The 20,529-nt window shown below is 31.8% G+C and overlaps 1 non-coding gene across 1 annotated transcript; it reads left to right on the plus strand.

Annotated features, from left to right (window-relative positions):
* The first annotated feature begins 6,841 nt into the window (after positions 1 to 6,841).
* On the plus strand, positions 6,842 to 6,914 carry TRNAF-GAA (transfer RNA phenylalanine (anticodon GAA)). Its single transcript has one exon. It is a non-coding gene; the product is annotated as a tRNA-Phe (tRNA).
* The last annotated feature ends 13,615 nt before the right edge of the window (positions 6,915 to 20,529 follow it).

A 20,529-nucleotide genomic window follows, 5' to 3' on the forward strand; every position in this document is an offset into this window, starting at 1 on the left:
TATTTTTCTTTTAGAAACATAAAATTTTATTTCATTAACGTTTTCATTTAAAAATTTATTTTTTCTGGAAGATTTCAGTAACATGTGTTCTTTGAACTATTTCTGTTGGAGATTGTTCAAATTGTTCAGATTGTTGGGCATTTTGTTGGTTTAGTTAGAACTTTTTTTCCCCTCTTTGTTTTCCCTAGATAATGGAGCTAAAAAGATGATAATCGAATGTATCAACTATCATGCATCTTGAGACCAAAAGAGACGTATGGTTATGTATTTTCATTATTTTAATTCAACATTTCACTTCATCCAATATATATATATATATATATATATATATATATACACACACACATACATTTGTTTTACTATCTTGTTGATAGTGGATATTCAATTATATTTGAAATTTTAGCATCATTTCATAGCTAAAAATATCCTCTATGAAATTGTAGAGAAGGGCGACATCATCTTCAAGGTAGAGAAGAAGTGTCTTATTATTATCGACATTGTTCACTAAGAAATGTTATTAAATGTAATTTTCGGGTGTTGAAGGCTCAATTTACTATCCTTAAACAAATGCATCCCTCTTCAATCAACATACAAAAGTATATATGAATGATATGTTATAGGATTCACAACTACATTAGATCGAATGATTGTCAAAATGATATATTTAGGAAAAAATTTTCACAGATAGAAAAAATGTCAAACTATTTACAGAAATAGCAAAAAAAAAAAAAGAACACTGAAAGACACTGATAGACATTAATAGACTTCTATCAGTGTTTATCAGTGATAGACTTCTAGCAGTTTATAGTACTAATAGACTTCTATCAATTTTTATCACTTGATAGACACTGATAGATTTCCATTTGCCTTTATCGAAGAAGATCAAAATTTTACTATTTTGTGTAAATAGTTTCCCCTTACTTTTCTATTTTTGAAAATCCCCTATATTTAATGACTTTAACAATGAATTAATGATCGTCGAGGATATATACAATTTGTCAAATAATTTGCAGGATTGAAATAATTTAAGATTAATGACTCAAGTTAGAGATGACATTGTCAATCAAATTTGGACAACATATGAATGATAGATTCAATTTTTTTTTTTATTGTGCATCATTGTATTAGTGATATAAATTTTTTATTTTTTTTCAATGTATAGTATGACACTCTTTATATTCGATTTATTATTTAAAAAAACCAAAAATAATATTCAAACAAAATTATGTTTTTGTTTTTTTTTTTTAAATAAACATGAAATAAAAATAATTATCAAATATATTCATGTTTTTAATTCTTAAAAAGTGAAATAAAAAGTACGAAACAAGAAAATAAGAAACCAAAATACGAATTGGAAACTGGAAAAGGGGACAGAAAGGTTGTGCATTGATCTGCTTAGTTTTAGAAACCAGAAAGCTTATTAACATACTATTAAATAGTATAGTTTAATTGGGAGAACGTCAGACAGAAGATCTAAAGGTCGCGTATTTGATTCATGTTGATCGCATAGCAACATTATTCATACGACGTCGTTTGGTTTGCTAAGGGGGATAAATGGTCGTTTTCAGCCCACATTTCCACTTCAATTTTCAAATGTCAGGCCCGTTTTAATTTCATTCTAAGTATAACACGTCCATTCTTTTCCTTTCTTTTTTCTGATGAAATATCATATAATTCTTCTAAAAAAAGTTAGAAATATATAATTACTTTCGATGAAAAACTATTTTTTTTTTTTATAATTAGATTCAATTTTGAATTGATTCTTACCTTTTAAAATATTATATTTCAGAAGTAAAATTTACATGAAAAATAAAAGTAAAAAATACATTGGTTCATGAGTTTCAATAATCGGTACATTTAGAAATGTACTTTTTTGGTTTTTAAATTTTGAGAAATAGGTTTAAAATGTCCATGAATTAATTTGTCGTCCTTATGTGAAAGAAAAAAAGTTGAAAAAAGATGTGTCGTGAACTATACCTTTTGTCATCTCTCTCTTTTTTGTTATTTATTTGTAATTTTTCGCTAACTCTAAACTTTAAATTTATTTCTTAATATGTATTTAAATTTGTTCATTTAAGTAACACAAAAGTATACCAAAATTTTTTTAACAACATAAGTCTTCAAATGTTGTTATGACAAAACAAAATTTCAAACTTTAAGAATTAATTGAAACTTTCCAAATTCCAAGAGTATAATTGAAACCAACCTAACTTTATTATTAAATTGCTTTATTCTCGTATGATAATATTTAACTTTTGTTTTAAGTTTGTGAAAATTAATTGATTTCTTATCATTTTTAATTTTCAAAAAACATTTTAAACCAAGTTTTAAAAAAAAAAACAACATACATTATATTAATTCAAAAGTAACTTTATAATATAATATATATGGATACATTATTAATGTATCATATATAATTATATTTCCTAAATAATTTGAACAATTCATATTCATCTAAAACTTTAACAATTCTATTTTTACCCTTAGTGAACTAGCAGGGAGGCCTAATAGACCTACCTATTAGAAGCTTCAATGATACAATATTAATTAATTAAACTCTTTAATTAAATTAATCAACATTCATTAATTGCGAGTCACTCCACTAAAAACTCATAGATACACTCTTCACACTGTAGATTTATTTCTATGTCCATGGATATAATCGTTACTGGTAAGTGAATTCTTCACAAGTCATTTGTAATTACAGTTGGGTCAAATTATCATTTTACCCCTGTAATTACCTCTAGTTCCTTAAGTGCCACTAATTCTCTAATGAATAATTTGTTTATGGTTCTCCCACAAACAAAATCCCTCTCGAGCTAATGAGAGGGAAGGTGCCTCATTGTTCAAGACAAAGCCAACATTTAAGGGAAAGCTTCTTTATTTTCCCTAAGATAGGAATGAGTAAATTTCATCTCGTATAGTTATGTTTCTAGCTCCCTACTCGGTCATGCTCCCAAAATGGTAGGCATATTGAGTTAGCGACTTGGGTCACTCTCACCCATACAAATCAAATGACAGTCCCTCATAGGCAAGAATTCATAACTCATCGAGGATTGAGATTGAGTTACCTACAATCGCCCTATGAAATATTAACCTTTTCAATCAACGGTGTTACAGTGAAAGATTAATTATTTTGTGATCTGGTCTTATACAAACTCTTTGTATAAGATACCCCATTCGCATGTCTATTACATGAACGACTTGAATCAATGTTTGTAACATTTATAGCACTTGTAACATTTACAAAGTGAGTCGTATCCGTAGTGTTACCAGGATAGGGTACCCAAGCTTATCCATATATTATAGACCTTTTAGGTTATTACTTGAACACGATCCAACTGTATGTCTACCACATATTGTTCAAGTTACATTAAATAACCATGGACCTCAGTTTATTAGATTAAGTTATGCAAGACTAATAAATGATTAAAATACTTTATTTTATTAATAAATAATAATGTTTACAAGTTTACAAACTACGAAATTTAGGACATGAGTGTTGGAATACATAAACAAGTAGTGGAAGAAAACAGAATCATTAAACATTCTAATTCCTTAATTTTGACATCAAAATAAGCATGTTCATAGGGTATTAAGATGGTTTCAAGAAACACATTCCTTTGAAGAATTCCTCCAATCCAAGCTGCTCTTCACGAATTCTCAGCTCCAACTCTTCAGTGAACCACCAAGAAATCTTCTCTACTATTCTCAGCCTTGAATTTGAGTGGTGAAACTCAAGATTGAAGTGAATTTGTGAAGGGAATAGAATGGGTTTCAGGTGAAGGAGAATAACTCAACGAAAAACTTTTTCCAGTTCTCTCTCTTTTTCTTCAACAAATTTTGAGAGTTTTATGTATCATCTTCATGCAAGCGCTTGCAATGCCACTTCAATTGGACAACATAAAGTGGGATAGGTGGTTTAAAAGTGAAGAAACACCTCCCTTTTGATGAATTTTTTATGTTTTCACTAACGATATAATTTTCATTTTAAATTCTTATTTTAATTAATTTCAAATTAACTAAAACTTATATAATTAATTCAAAATTAATTAATTTCAAAATTTCAAAAATTCAATTTCTCAAATTGAATAAAAAAATAAAAATTAATTTGATTTTAATTAATCAAACATATTTAATTAATTATATAATAATTTACTATCAAATATTAAATTAATCATACACCTAATATTTAAACATGAATTCTATTCATGTAATCAATATTTAAATATTTTAAACTCTCCAATTTCATTTAATTTCGACAAATTAAACGTTAATTAATTATATTGAATATAATTATACAAACCATAATTTGAATTGGAACTATTCAAATTCAAACCCTAAATTCATTTTGAATATTTCAAATTGAAAACTTCAAATTGATATCATTCCAAATTCATTCAATTTACCAATTCAAGATGTTCATGTTTTACGAGCTAGTAAAGGGACCTTATGGACATACAGATCACAAGCTCCAACGATTTGAGATTAATTGGCTAAAACTCTTTAGATCGAATTAATCAATATTCGTTAACTATCGAGTCACACCACTATAGCTCGATAGTTGCACTCTCCTCACTGTAGATATATTTGTGTCCACTTGATTTAACCATAATCAGTAAGTCGATCCTTCACAGGTTGTTCGAAATAATGTCTAGGTCAAATGTTTTTTTACACCCGAAATAACGTCTTGCTTCTTAAGTTCTATTGATTCGCTAATGAACAATTGATTTGTGATCCAATCACTAAACCAGATTCCTCTCGGGCCAATGAGAGGGTGGGGCCCTTTGTTCAAGACCTGAATTTAGCACTTAAGAGAATAATCTTCTTCCTATCCTTTAAATTAGGTAAGCGTGAATTCCATCTTGCAGAACTATGTCTCTAGCTATCTATTCGATCTTATGCCCAAAATGGGAGACTTATTGAGCAGTGATATTGTACTACTCTCACCTATGCAGATCAAAGGATAATCCCGAATAAATAGGAGTTCATAGTTAGCTTATGATTAAGATCGAGTTACCTAGGTTATCTAAGCAAAATAGCCAATCTTAAATAGTAAACAACGTTATAAAGTAAGAGTGACTTATTTCTTGGTTCGATCTTATGAAAACTCATTGCATAAGATGCTCCAATTCCTCATGTCAATACATGAATGAACCAGGATCACTTTGTTTGTAGCACCTTACAAAAAATTGTAACAACTACAGAGTGGGCCACATCTGATAATGTTACCAGAATAAGGTACCCAACCATATTTGTATACTATAGATCATTTGGACTATTTACTCGAACTGATCTACTTTATATCTCCACATAAAGTTCAAGTATTCATATAATAGTTATGGATTTTAGTTTATTGAATTTAGTCTTTACAAGTGTAATTTACAAATTCAATAACAACTTTATTAAAGAAATTTTAAATAACGTTTTTATTGATAATAAAAAATGTTTACTCAACAAACTGTGAGTTTTAGGACATACAACCCAACAATGAGTCCTCAACAATTTTGCTTATATGATTGAATCCATTGATGTGTCACTTGGTCGATTAGGACACGCTAATACTGCATCGATTAAAAGGGTTAAAAATTTGCATCTTATTAATGTTTCTGATTCACATGAAATAAATAGATGCCCAATATGTGTAGAAGCAAAATTTGCTAAAAAGCCTTTTAAATCAATAACGACACGTAGTACAAAATTACTTGAGTTAATTCACACAGATCTAGTTGATTCTAGAAACACCACGAGATAGAGGTGGTAAAAACTATTATATATCCTTTGTTGATGATTATTCTAGATATACAAAAAATTATTTTCTAAAATCAAAGGATGAAGCTAGTAGTATGTTTGTGAAATTCAAGGTTGAAGTAGAAATCAATTAGATAGGAAAATAAAAAGAATTAGATATGATAGAGGAGGTGAACATAATGACACTTTCCTTAAGGAATTCTATGAATTAAACTATATCATCGTGAAGTAACTGCTCCCTATCCACTTCAAACAAAGTGGCATAGCAGAACGTAAGAATGGAACTTTAAAAGAAATGATGAATTTTATGTTATTGAGCTCTGGATTATCTGATAACACGTGGGAGAGAAGTTATGCTTTTTGCTTGTTTTATTCTTAACAAGGTTCCTCACAAAAATCTGGATAAGACCCCCTCCGAGCCGTCGAAGGGCTCCCACCTAACCTAGATTACTTGAGAGTGTGGGGGGTGCTTAGCCAAGGTAGCATATCCAGAATTCAAGAAATTCATGGTTCGTTCTAAAACTTTTGACTGCATTTTTATCGATTATGCTAATAATAGTGCTACATATAGGTTTATGTGTTGAGGTGATAATTCATTGTGTGAATATAGAGTTGTGTTTTTTTAGCATGTTTTTGTCATGACTAAAACTATTAATCAATTAGTAGATAATTCACTTCATAATCAAATTGCTAGTACTTCAAGCATCGATCAAATGTCTGAATACCCTTGTCCTACATCTGATAGCACGCATGAATTAGAGCATAGAAGAAATAAAAGACAAAGGGTTAGTAAGAATTTTGGACTTGATTTTGTAACTACCTTCCTAGTTGAAAATTCAAATAAAATAGACAATATAAAAAAACTTATAAAAATATATATATATATATATATTATTTTGTGAACTTATTATGTTTTCATTTCTTAAAAAAGAAAGATAAAACAAAAATAGTTATTAAACATATCAAATAGAAATTACTAAGCGGATATGTTTTCAAAAATGGTATAAGATGTAGGAAAAGGAAATACGAAGGTTACCCAAAAACAATGAATTAAGTTAATTTAGGGTTAAGAACAAACGGACAACAAGTGGCGGGGATAGCTCAGTTGGGAGAGCGTCAGACTGAAGATCTGAAGGTCGCGTGTTCGATCCACGCTCACCGCATTTTTATTTTTGTTTTTAACCAACAGATTTTATTCATACGACGTCGTAGGGGTAGCCATGGCCCATAAAACTCGAGGACGAATTACGGTTCTGGGCCAGGATAATGGTCGCTTCCAGCCCATGAGCCCCATTTCAATTTCATTATAATTTACACAACATTAAAAACTGTTTTTATAATTAGATCCAATTTTAATTTTATCATGTTTTTAGAAAACCAATTTTAATTTTATCAGTAAAATTTACATGGAAATTAATTTTTAAAATTAAAGTAGTCAAAAGTATTATGTTATATATTTAATTTTTATAGTATTTATGAAGAATTTTATTAGAAAAAAATTGTAATAAGTTTTTCTTTTTAATTTATGTTTTTTTCTTTCTAAGAATGGATAAATTATTGTTTTAATTTTCTTTACAACATGTGGGATGGGCGAATCGAACCTTTGACTTCATGGTCGATAGTACAAAACTCATGTTTGTTGAGTTATATTTGGTTAACGGATAAATTATTGTTTATTGTTTAAAAATATATTACTAATAACTATATATACACACACACAAAGGCTACTTTTTTTTTTTTTTTTTTAAACAATAACATAAAATATATACACACCAAGGCTATTTTTCTTTTAAAACAATAACATAAATGTAACCTTCCATTCTTTGAAAGTGTGTTGTGAGCCAAACCACAAAAAGACTGTCAAACCATTTATCTCTTATTATTATTATTTTTTTAGAATAGATGATATTATTATACAACAACAAGGGGATCCCACAGCCCGGGATCAAGACATCAAAGTAATAAAGCACAAGCAAAAATAGGGCAACAATACGCAAATAAAGCCAACAAGATAAAACTAGAACATAGCCAAACGTAAACGTAAAAAAAACCCTAAAACACTAGAGAGAAAGCCAGAGAAGAGAAACCAAAACCCCACAGCTAAGGGCAACAGCAAAACAGAGAGAAACAGTAAGTTAAAAAAAAAAAAAAAGAAAAAGAAAAGCACCCGTAAACACGCTAGAGAAGACCAAGAAGATCAACCCGCCAGGAAGCAGCTCGAGCACGAACCGTAGAAACCATAAGGTGAAACAAAGCAGACTCTGACCTCGGTCGATCTCCATGCAGCCGCTGATTATGCTCCTGCCAGATGTAGTAGATGGAAGCACACCAGAATACACAAAACAACCCGACCCCACTCGGCACAACCAACTCTCAACTCGAATACATAGAAAAAGTGATTGGGCCACAAGGTTAGGGAGTGCAAAATTTTGTTACCTGCCAAATATTACTCTTTGCCAAAGTAGCATACAACGTGACAATGTTGACCCGTTATTTTATGAATGTCATTTAATTAAGAATTTTTCACATGGAAAAGACCATATATTTCATAAATGTTCTTATTTTTTTGAATTGTTTTATTAAAGGCTTTTAGTTATTTATTTGGACCATTATAACCTTTCTCTCACTTATATTAATATTTTCAAAATTATTATTATTTCCTTATCGATCATTTTGGCTTTTATATCATGTAAATATATCTATTTTGATTTTAATATATTATTTTCTTAGACCCCGTTTGGTACCCGGATTTTTTGTTTTTGTTTTTAAAATCACTACAATAATTTGGACCTTTCCCGACACTGAAAACAATAAAAATTTAATCACTACAATAATTTGGACATTAAATTATGGTTTTTTCTGACCCCTTGTATCATTAAGATTGTGTATTTAATCATAGGAATTAGTTCTTTTTTCTTTATTTAAATCTTTTTTTTTTTCAAATGTCATACGTGTTTGAATTTTACAAATATCATTCAAACTATTATAAAAAAATTGCCAAAATCAAGTAAATATCTATATAGTAAATAATATATAGAAAACATGTTTGAATTTCAAGTCTTAAACATACTATTTGTCTCAAATTAAAACAATACATCCACAATTCCTTAATCCAAAATAATATTACATGACAGCGTCGGGTCCTATCGGGAGATGCATCTAAAACCTTAATCCACAGTTCCTAAATCGAAAATAACATTAACATCTACAACCTAAATACGTTGTCGGGAGATGCATCTGCAACATAAACCTTGAGGTACCTACAAAATACAAATTTAAATAAGTTTATGCTCAATACAATATACCAATCTCAAAATGAATATAGAATTTAAAACTCAACTAAGAACATTAATGAATTAAAACAAACCAACTCAAACTTGCATATTTCAATCTCAAACTTAATATAGAACTGAAAACCAATATAAGAACATTAACAAATAAAACCCACTTTAACTTCAAACCTAATATAAGCTCGATGAGAATTTGACTGATAAAGACTGAAATTCAAACAAAACAACTTTAAATAAAACCTAATAAAGACTGACATGCAAAATGCAACTTTAAGCTCGATGAGAATTTGACACTCAAAATTCCACTAACTCAAATGTGGGATTTAGTGGGATAAGTGTCTTCAAATGAAGACAATACTTAGCCATGCAAAAGTTGGCATTTTTCATTCACAAATGTTGGATCTTTCCACTAACTTGGTCAAAGTTTGACTCCCAAAATCCAAAGTCAACAAATTTGATTTTTTGACTTTCAAAAATCAAAAGTCAACAATTTGACTTTCATTGTATTTTTGTCGTAGTCAACAAATTGACTTATAATACAATTTTGACCAAATCCATTTAATTTCAAAACTAATTCTAATAATCAATTTTAAAAATTAAATTAATATTAAATAATTAATTAAACAATTTAATTAATTTAATTTAATATTAAATCTAACACTTATCCCAATTTATATGAATCACTATTCATAATCTTGATATTTAAATCTTATTTAAATATCTCATATTTTCTTTCTATTTATGTTTAATTCACAAACAAACATTGATTAAATATATCATATATATTTAATGCTTTGCTCCAAAAACCGAATTTGAACACTTCAAATTCGTTCGTCACACTATTCTAAGGTTTAGTCTGATATGAGCTAGTAGGGGGACCTATAGATCATGGGCTCCAACAATCCGTGATTAACCGGCTAAACTCTTTAACCTAATTAACCACCATTTGCTAACTACCGGGTCACTCCACTAAAGCCCAGTAGTTGCATTTCCCTCACTGTAGATATATTATGTTCATTCGATATAACCATGATTAGTAAGTCAACCCTTCACAGGTTGTTTGTCATAATGGCTAGGTCAAAAGCTGTTTTACCTTCGAGATTACATCTTGCTTCTTAAGTCCCACTAATTCGCTAATGAACAATTGGTTTGTGATTCAATCATTAAACCGAGCCCCTTTCGAGCCAATGAGAGGGTGGGGCCCCTTGTTCAAGACCCAGAGTTAATACTTAAGGGAACAACCTCTCTACTATCTTTAAAAGCAGGTAGGAGTGAATTCTGTCTTACACCCTATGTCCCAAACTATCTACCCAGTCTTACTCTTGAAATTGGAGGCTAATTGAGCCAGCTTTGTTAAGCCAACCTTCACCCATACAAATCTAAGGGTAATCCTGAATAAATAGAAGTTCATAGTTAGCTCAGAATTAAGGTCAAGTTGCCTAGGTCATCGCTTTGAAATAGTCAACAGTAAACAATGTTATAAAGTAAGAGTGACTTAATTCTTGGTCCAATCTTATGCAAACTCTTTGCATAGGACGCCCCCACTTCTCATATGAATACATGAACGAATCAGGATCACTTTGTTTGTAACACTTTACAACAAATTGTAATAACTACAGAGTGGACCACATCCGATAATGTTACCAGAATAAGATACCCAACCTTATTCGTATACTATAGATCATTTAGGCTATTTATTGAACTTGATCCGCTCTTATGTCTCCGCATAAAATTCAAGTATTCATATAATAGCCATGGATCTTTAATTTATTTGATTTAGACTTTACAAGTGCAATTCACATATTTAATGATAGTTTTATTGAATAAACGTCAATAACATCTTTATTGATAATAGAATACGTTTAACATGACAAACTGCGAGTTTTAGGATCTACAACTCAATAAACTCCCATTTGGACTAAAACTCCAGTAGATGATATACAAGGTTGAATAATGAAAGAATAAATATAATAAACTAGTTTTTCTTAAATGAAGTTTATTGAATCCCCACCCCCTAAAATTATTCTCAATCCTAATATACAAACAAACATAATTCAGAATTGAAACAAACCAACACATATCTACATTTACTTAAACTTATATCTATGTTTACTTGAAGAAACCAACTTAAACTTAAACATACTTGTACTTAAGACCCAACTTATACCCAACCAACTCATAACAATTGAAACAAACCAACACATATCTACATTTACTTAAACTTATATCTACAACACATACCTCCACTTAGTTTTACTTAAATAAAGTTTATTGAATCCCCCCTCCCCCAAAATTATTCTCAATTTCAATATAAAAACTAACATAATTTAGCACAAACTGAAAATCAAACTCAACTTTAGAACACTAACTATACTTTACATAACTATACGTTTATGTTGTTATCATAACTGCATGATAACAACATACACAAATTTCTAATTAGTTTACTATGAAAGTCAAAGAGTCCATACCTAGTTCGATTTATCTCTCATGAGCTATAAGAGCATAGCTTTCATATAATCCATCTCAGATTGTCTTTTTACTTTCAGTTCGTCCAATCTAGCAAGTTTATCCTTTAACTCTTCTATCTCTTGTTTTTGCTCCTCTATAACTCTTGATGAGGATGCACTGGACGATGATTTACTTTTTCGTCTTTTTTTTTTTTTTCATTTTTTTACCCTTTGGTGTCCTACCAAGGCCCATTTCTGTGCCCAACACCTGCTCGCATATTTCTTCTTCTGATATTGGTTTAGACCCTTCTTGGGTGGAGGCTTCTCTTGGCTCGATCATTTGACTCTACATCAATAATTAGAACTAATTATTGTATGACAATTGTATATAAATAAAGTTACAACGCGAAATAAAAACTTATATATGCATCATTAGCGGCTTGATTAACAAACGTCTGGTCACTCTTATAGTGTGTTTGCTTGAATAAGTCCACTAGGTCCATTGTTTGATCATCGGGTCCTTTCTGTAAAACAATTCACATAGAAGATGTTAATAATACTTTCTTAGAAATCAAATATAGAAATACTTCTAATATTGCCATGGATTCTCATATACGTATGAAAGTCTTAGAACCAGCTGTATGAGGGTACTTTTGGGCTGACCAAGAAAATGAGAAATTAAGAGAAAATGAGTAATTGAAATGTAAGTAAACATAAAAAAAAAAAACACAAAAAGTTCTTACTTTCCAATCGATGGATTCAAACTTGTTGCATAAAAAGTGTCAATCTTCTATGTCGTCTTTAAGTCAATCATGTGGGTGTGCTCGTGCCTCTTTAGAACTTGCATATTTTTATTTTTTGTAGTGTTTGTATAGTTCCCCCTTATACTCTTTGAATGAACTTAGTGTTTGTGTAGTTCCCCCCTATACTCTTTGAATGTCATCTGTTCATCGATGAAATTATTGACCAGTTGGCTGGACAAGTCTAACACAAAATGGTTCTGAATTAAGAAAGAAAAGAAAAACTAATTAGTATCTCTGCAGATGCAGACACATATATAAATATCAAATAACCATCTTACCAACAAGCAATTTTTAACTAGCTCTCTAGTTTCTATTGGTACCTCTCTCCATGATCCATAACGAACAGAAAAAGAATCCCGAGCGTTGATACAAATGACATTGCTAAACCTTGTTGCATTGTTGCAAATTGGTTTCTCCCATACAAGGTCGATCTCGATAGGAATTCTCTCAAATTGTTGAACATATCTATCCAAATCAACGTTTCGAGAGTATCCGCGTCTAGCCCTATTAGTCGCACAACCAGACTCTGAAGAAATTATACATCGTTAGTTTAATTAAACATTAGTTTATATATAAATTATCAATTATGAATCTAAAATAAAATGTGGATATAAAATAACTTGAATTATCTTCCATAGAGGATGATCTGCCAACATGCTCGGCCGCTAAATACTCCAAGACTGCCTCCTCATCAGTGTGGCCTACCATTGTTCCTACGCAAACAACAATATATATGTTATACAACAATATGTAAGTTATGAAATGAAAAAGAAGATACATATTTACATGGTTATTCCATATTATTAAGATGTTCATCGAAACTCAAACTCCTATTAGAAGATGATTTACATCCTCTTCCTCGTCATTTATGAAGTCATCATCAACTTGCTGAATTATCTGTTCTTCTACGACTATAGGATCAACATCAACTCTACATAAACTAATATCGTTCATTAATTCATCGATTGTACAAATAATACTATTCACAACTTCTAATAACTCAGGTTGGTGATTCTCACGTTCTTCTACTTCTGGCATATCTCACACACACTTGTTTTGGACTACTTGCACCACTTATCAATTATTACCATATTTGGGATGGTTGATGTAAAACACTTGTTTGGCTTGACTGGTAAATACAAAAGGCTCGTTAACAAACCAATGACAAGCTGTATTAATTGATATATACCCCAAATCCATATGTACTCTATTAGTCTTTTTAGGGTCTGTATCGAACCAAGTGCACTTAAACATAATTACACGCCTTCTCTTGGCATACTGGAAGTCTAATACTTTTTTGGCACTGTTGTAGAAATTATGGAGATCTCCTCCACCTTCACTTTCTGAAGGCACCATGATCTCGCTATTTTGTGTACTCCGACAATTATCATACTTAATACTATGATAGCGTACTCCATTAGCAATGCATCCACTATATGAGCACACTTCTGAACTTGGCCCCATCGCTAGTGAATATATATCATCAGATATATCTCTATTTTCACCCAATGAAAGAACCTGTTAATTCAGTACAACATAATAGATCTTAAAACTAATGTCGATAGGAATTAATTCTATTGAATTTTTACTTTTCATTTAAACCCATACTTACATGAGATTTGAACCAATCAGAAAACCTCGTTGGTGCCTTATGCATAAATCATCCGGACTTTGAGCTTCATCTCGATTAGTCTCAAATATTTCCTATAAGTAAGAGACGTATTCTCAATTTTATATTTCACACTTTGTATCAAAATCATCAATTACAATAGAATGTTCAAAACATACTTTCGATAAGATTTTATTTCCATGCAATTTTTCAAGATGTACCAATGTGCAACTGCATTTCTCTTCTCTTGATACTGTCCTTACTCTTGGTGCTCCTAATGATCGTGCATTTTGTCTGAACATTGAAAATTCACCACATATCTCATCCTCTGGAAGTCTATCATCATATCTTTCATCTCTATTGAACCTCGTCTCAATTCCAGTTATGTACAAAAAACAAAATACTAATGATTCATTCATTATATATGCTACTGCTATAGAACCCTCAGAACGTGCTTTGTTTCTTACATATTGTTTCAATGTCCGTAAGCTTCTTTCGATAGGGTACATCCAAATAGAACTACCTGGACCTACAACTTTTGTTTCATAGGGTAAATAGACTGCTAGGTGTACCATTACATCAAAAAATGCCGGTGAAAATATTTTTTCTAACTTACAAAATATGATTATAATGTCTCTTTGTAATTGATCCAAATCCCCTATAGATATTGTTTTTACATATAGATCACAAAAAAATTTTCATAACTCAATGACAACAATGGACACGTCTTTTTTTAAGTATGCCCAAATACCAATTGGAAGAAGCCTTTGAAGTAGAACATGCGAGTCGTGAGTTTTTAGCCCCAATAGATTTCTATCTTTCTCACTCACACATCTAGATATATTTGATACAAACCCATCAGAAAATTTGACTTATTTCATCAACTTACAGAATGCAACCTTGTCATTAGTAGTCAATGTGTATGCAGCGTGTGGCTTGACAACTTTATCTCCTACCTTTTGCAGGTGTAGTTCTTTTCATATATTTAGATCTTCTAAATTCAAACGAGCATTAGTTGTATCCTATTCTTTCCCTCAATATTTAACAACGCGCCTACCAAGTTATTACAAATATTCTTTTCAATATGCATAACATCCAACTTATGTCTCAATAAAAGTTTCGACCAATATGGAAGTTGGAAAAATATACTTTTTTATTTCAATTTAAACTTTGTTTCCGTTTTTTATCACGTTTCTCTGGATGTTTGTTAAACACAGAAAGTTTAACAAGTTCACTTCTTGTAAGATATCTTCCCCATCCATGAAATCTAAAGGAGGTCAACGTTCCACTTTTCCATCATATTGTTTGCTCTTATGCCAACTATGATTATCTGGAAGATAACGTCAATGCCCCATAAAACATTGTTTTCCTCTTAGCCTTAATGATGATGTAACCTCTTTACAAATAGGGCATGCTTGGTAACCTTTGGTACTCCATCCAGATAGGTCACCATACGCAGAGAAGTCATTAATAGTCTATATAAGCACGCACGTAGTTGAAAGTATTCGCTGCTAACACAATCGTAAGTGTGCACACCATCATTTCATAACTCCTTTAACTCTTCAATTAATGGCTGTAAGTAAATATCAATTTCTTTTCCAAGAGATTTTGGATCGGATATAAGAAGGCGACAATGAAATTTGTCTCTTTCATGCATATTCAAGGTGGCAAATTGTAAGGAATGAGCACTACTGACCACATACTATACGAAGTACTCATATTCCCGAATGGATTGAAGTCATTTGAAGCTAGTCTTAAACGAACATTTCGAGGGTCTAAAGCAAACTTAGGAAACTCACGATCAAAATGCTTCCACCCTTTAGCATCAGGGGGATGTCGCAATACCCCATTAGTGTGGAACCCGGATTTCCATTTTTCCTACTTAAGCAGGTGATAAAAGGAATTAACTAAGTAAATGTTAAATCATATGTTGAAGAGAAGGAAATTTCTAAGTGTTGAATAAATTTTCCTTGAGTAGTTTTGAGTTAAGCCTTAATTGGTGAAATTTGGCTAAGTGTAAAGTCAAAAAGAAGCCATGCGTTGAGTGTTAGGAGACATTAATGCATAAGATAAGAAGAAAGGCAACCATGCATTTGTAAGGTTAGACGCATGTTGGCTGAAGTGTTGGCAAGAGGCATTGCCAAGAATTGCTCATGCGTTGACTATACGTGAGTAAGAGCAGAGAAAGCGAGATGTTGAGCACAAGTCACTAAGCAGACGATCGTGTAGCAAATGAGCAGTGCTACACGATGAGGTAGACGATTGTCTAGTAAGAGAGTGGCATTACACGATGAGGTAGGTGATCATGTAGGCGGGCGCTGAACGATCGTGTAGTAAGCGGAGAGCTACACGATGAGGTAGGTGATTGTATAGGCGAGCGATGGATGATCGTGTAGCAATGTGAAGAGCTAAACGATAAGGTAGGTAGTCATATAGTAAATGCGCGGAGCCAAGCAATGCGTTAGACGATAGTGTAGATGTGCGTGGCGTTAAACGATCGTGTAGAAATGACGCGCTAGACAATCGAGCTATACGATAGGCAAAGTACTGCACGATCAGTGTAAGGCTAGACGATAAGCGTGGAAGTTAGGCGATAGCACTAAACGATAGCACTATATGATAGAATTAAGCGTTAAGCGATGGACTACACGATGGTGCTACGCGATGGGCGTGGACGCTAGATGATAGTTGTGCTGCATTAAACGATGAGCAGACGCGCTACACGATAGGCGGAATACTAAGCCATAGGCACTACACGATAGACGCAGACGCAAGGCGATAACGCTAAGCGATGAGTAGATGCATTGGGCGATAAGGCGTCAGCACTAAACGATGGGTGCGGTAGCTAAATGATAGGCTATGCGTGAGATCGTTGAGAACGAGATCCTTTACTAAACGATTTAGCTACACGATGGGCCACTGGAGCTAAGCGATAGATGCATGAACTAAACGATGGAGTGGTGCTGAGGCTTGCGTTAAGCAAGATTGATGAACTCATCTTGACAAATGGCTATGCGAGAGAAAGTTGTGGCTTGAGTTAATAAGAGCTGGACGAATTAATTTTCATGCAAAGGAAGTCTTATGCATGAGGAAGACAACTCAAGTAGGTGTATGGCATGAGAGTAGGTGAATGTTAAGGGAGAAGGTGGTGGCAAAACATGGATCAAACACACCAAATGAGGTGTCATGCATTGGAGGTTTGGTAAAGATGATAAGGATCGTTTCCTTTGGCCTATAAATACCACCACAAGATGTCTCTTCCATTCATAAGCTAAATCCTCTTCAAAGAACGTAAGGAAAAGTTTTAGAAGATGGATTTGAAAGAGACCATGCGTTGGGAGTGAAATCATGCGTCGATCATGAAGTTCCAAGAGGAGGAGATGTCGTCGGACAATCAAGTCTAGAAGTAGCATCAAATTGGGACGAGGATATCTCCCATAATACTTGTGCGTTTAGAGTGATTTTAAAGTCATCTGAAAGCTCTAAGAGTCTTGTTTTCAGGTTAGGGTTTCCGGAGAAGAAACTCCAAAGAATTGGGCTGGAGAGTGAGGAAAGGACAGAAGGGTCGAGCTCTCGGGTAAGCTTGGGTCAGTCTTAATGATTTGATGATTTCGGCTAAACAACGAGGAGTTCTGAGCTAAGATTTTAAGGTAAGCTTCCTGTTAGTAGAAGGAAGTATCTCGAGATAAGGCCTAGAACTATGAGTAATCTGATCTTTAAATTGAATATGGATCTTAGGGTTCAAAAGGGAGCCCGAGGTGATCAAAGAACTTCTAGAGAGAAAGGTTCCTAAATGATCAAGGTGAGTGACTAAATATGAGACTAAATCTTTACAATGTTTTAAAGAAACCATGGTCTAAAGAAAGATCTTTCAGATAAAGACATGTTTTCTATGCTTTTGAAAGAAAGTCATTATATGACTAGTTTTGTTTGAAACTCGATACCGAAGGATATTTGAGAAGGTATCTGAGCAGCTCGATACTGAAGGACATTTGAGAAGGTATTTGTGCAAAAGTACCTAAGGCATGATAGTACTTCTTTTGCATAAGACTCAGTTTTCTTGTTTTCAAGTCACTCACTAGGCTAGCAAGCTCACCCCGTTTTCAAATATTTTTCTTCCCAGGTAGCGAAAGGTGAGGAGTTCTAGGGTGCTATTAAGGTCAAGGTCTGCCACCAGTCATAGTCACACTTCTGGGGTTTAAAGAGTTGTTGATTTAAACTTGTAGTTAAGTCTTGGAGTTGTATAAACATTGCATAGTTGAAATAAAATGTGCCTATTTAATCAGTTGTTGTTATCTCCTTGACTTAAAATTTACTGAGTGTAGTAAAAAGGTTCAGTTGGACAGCAGGTATCACAAAAGGGTGGTATCTGCGGTCCCTCACGCCTCTCCTTGGGCTTGGGGCGGGGTGTGACAATTAGTTTCAACACATTTATCTATTTGTCACCTCATTTCAGGTGCAATATGGGTATATGCAAATAATTGCTTCAATCTTCTTATCAAAGTAAAATGTCGTAAAATTTTATGTGGGATCTTTTTACTTTTTCCATATTCAACTTTGTATCGAGATTCACCACATAGTGGACACTGTTGTAAATCGAAAAATTATTTCCAAAATAGGACGCAATCGTATTTTCAATCATGAATAAACTCATTATCTAGTCCTAAGTCACGTAATTTTCTTTTAGCTTCATAAAATGAACTAGGTATAGATGCTCCAACAGAAAATGCTTCTTTTAACAATTAAAGTAACAAATCAAACGACTTGTTAGTTCAACTGCTAAGAACCTCATCATGCATCAACTTCATCAAGAACAACAATGAAGAGAAATTTGTACAACCAGGGTACAACTGGTTGCATGCTTCATTTATTAAGTCTTCAAATAAGCTTGAATTGTTATCTCTTTCTTGGGCATTGGTGTGCATCTCATCCTCGTTTTCTTCTTCATTTACATCGGCGTTCTAACATTGTAGATCATTTATAATATTCAAAAATTCATTTTCTTCATCTATAACATTCATTCGTGTCGTACTTAATCCATCATCATGTGTTGACTAGGTCTCCATGATATACCCACTGATGATACGATGGGGAAATTCCATTAATGAATAAATATCGCAACTCCATCTATTCGCTTACACCTTGCATTCATACATTTTTTGCATGGACATCTTTTTTTTCCCAAGTTATTAACATGAAGTTTTGCAACTTCAAGGAATCAATAAACTCCTTCTGCATACTCAGTTGATAACTTGTTTTTAATCTTAATCCACTCTTTATCCATTCTTAATAATATATACGATAAGTTGAACCTGTATCATTTAGACAATTAGTTATATTAGAACACATAGTTCCAATTTCTAACTTTTAATTTAATTTCATTTATTTCTTGTTCGTGTTTTTTTTTTGGGTGAATTTCCCAAATCATCCTTGAAAATAAAGTTTTCTTTTAAGGGATTGACAATCCCTTGTAATCCAATCGAACACTCTATCGAATTTAGTGGTGACACAAGCTAGAGATTAGACTCTATCATACATTTCCACCCCTCAATTACACTTCAAATTCTGTAAAATAATTAACATAAACTATTCAAATTCAAATTCATTCACATAAACCATCTCTCGGTTGTGTCAGTCATATAACCAAATTTGAATGTGAATGAATTTGAATGGTTTATGTGAAGTTATGTCGCCGGTTATAACCAAATTTGTACTTTAACCCCTTTAGAAACAACACTAAATAAAATAGAAAATGTTACAAAAAATTTATGCATGAGTGATTTAGTGTGGGAGGAAGTTGATGATGAGTGATATCATGAGGCTTTTTTTAGCTTCAAAATTCGTCAAAAGTATAAATTTTGTGGGAATTTGTATTTAGTATGTGAGAGGTTATATATGAGTCTAATAGATTTGGATTTTGTTTCATTGATTCAACCAGAGGTAAAAATACTAACTACTAAATAATAAGCTTGAACTTGATTAAAATAGAACAAATCTAAAAAAATTTGGGATCAAGATGTAATAAAATGAGATTTGAACTAAATTTATTATTAGTCATCAAAGTATTTTTATTTTGAAAAAAAATCAATACATATTCTAGTAGTTTTAATTAATTAATCACTAAACTATCATATCAGTTGATCAATTTAAACTATTTATTAAGATTTTATTTCAAATTATCCATACATAATTTTCAAGTATATATAAGACTTCTTTAAATGAAGAAATAATTATCATAATACTCGAGAAAAATGTTGCAATTAAATGATTATAAAAATGACTCATTTATTGAATATTTTTCTTTCATCTTTCTTCTACCCACTATAATTTCTTAGGAAAGAATCATTTTATTTTTATGATTTTGAGTTGCAATTAAATGAATATAATAATGACTCATTTATGATTCTGCTGAAATATCAACTTAGAAATATACAATTCTTCAAAAAAAAAAGATAGAAATATATAATTACTTTTGATGATTTTTTTTTCATAATTAGATTCAATTTTGAATTAATTCTTACCTTTTAAATTGATGTATTCCAGAAGTAAAATTTACATGAAAAATAAAAGTAAAAAATACATTGGTTCCTGAGCTTCAATAATCGGTACATTTAGAAATGTACTTT

Source organism: Benincasa hispida, chromosome 11 (assembly GCF_027475165.1).
Source record: "Benincasa hispida cultivar pf3 chromosome 11, pf3_genome.v1.1, whole genome shotgun sequence".
Taxonomy (NCBI): domain Eukaryota; kingdom Viridiplantae; phylum Streptophyta; class Magnoliopsida; order Cucurbitales; family Cucurbitaceae; genus Benincasa; species Benincasa hispida.